Genomic DNA, 1041 nt, shown 5'->3' with positions numbered 1-1041 from the left:
CAGACAACAGAGAGAGAGAGAGAGAGAGAGAGAGAGAGAGAGAGAGAGAGAAACTTGCTATTATTGGTATCTCTATAGACCTAGGTAACTAGGTTTGCAAATTTTCGGCGCCATATTCTGGGACATTCCATTTTTGACATTTCCTATTTTCTCTCTGGTTCCTCCGATTCCGATTCCGCTAAGGTGTTACGACTGCGGCTAATTTGCGGATCATGTAATTGCCGAAGATGCGGTCTGTCAAGCAGAAAGTCCGTCTGTCTAAATCGTGAAGACTAATGTTAGCCTTAAGCATTTTTGGCGGGAAAGGGGCCGAAACGTATAAGATATGTTTTATTTTATCTACTGTGTTTACTCTAAATTATATCTTATTTCCTTTAGAGAATTGAGAGAATAGCCTATTGATATCGTTTGGTTGGGTTACTAAATCTACTGTAGACATACACTCTTGATGGGTGGCAGACCGGGATTGAACCTCGGACCAGTACCATTTATACTCACACAAATTTCTTCTTCTTCTTCTTCTTCTTCATTTTCTTTCCTACCGTTATCCCTACATTAAGGGGTCGATTGCCTGATTGGGCCCTCTCCAATACCTTCTTTTAAAGGCATCCTCTTCCACCAAAACAATTCATTCTATTTAAAAGCCTATCAAGTTTAACTGATTTAAGGAAAAAAAAACGTATAATATCGAAAACTCGGGTCCAGAGAATTATAGAATTCGATGGGTAAATATACTGTATGATATATGCTAAGGAAAACCATCTCTTGTTGACCACAAGGGTTGTGACGCATGTTTTACATACACGCCTGTCACATTACGGATTTCTTTAGTCAATTCTTCGAGTAAATTAACACCAACTCTGTCAACTTTACGAAAATTTGATGGTGAATCTGGAAATTATATTTTATATGTATTGTAGGACTAATTTTCGTCCATTTCTTGGAATCAAATGAGAACTTATACTTTGAATCGGAAATTAACTGTACGAAATAAGTGGATATTATATAAATTTCATCATATTTGGTCAAATTATTTAGAAT

This window comes from Palaemon carinicauda, chromosome 19 (assembly GCF_036898095.1).
Source record: "Palaemon carinicauda isolate YSFRI2023 chromosome 19, ASM3689809v2, whole genome shotgun sequence".
NCBI lineage: Eukaryota > Metazoa > Arthropoda > Malacostraca > Decapoda > Palaemonidae > Palaemon > Palaemon carinicauda.
The sequence above is the reverse complement of the archived record's forward strand: the minus strand, read 5'-3'. Positions refer to the sequence as shown.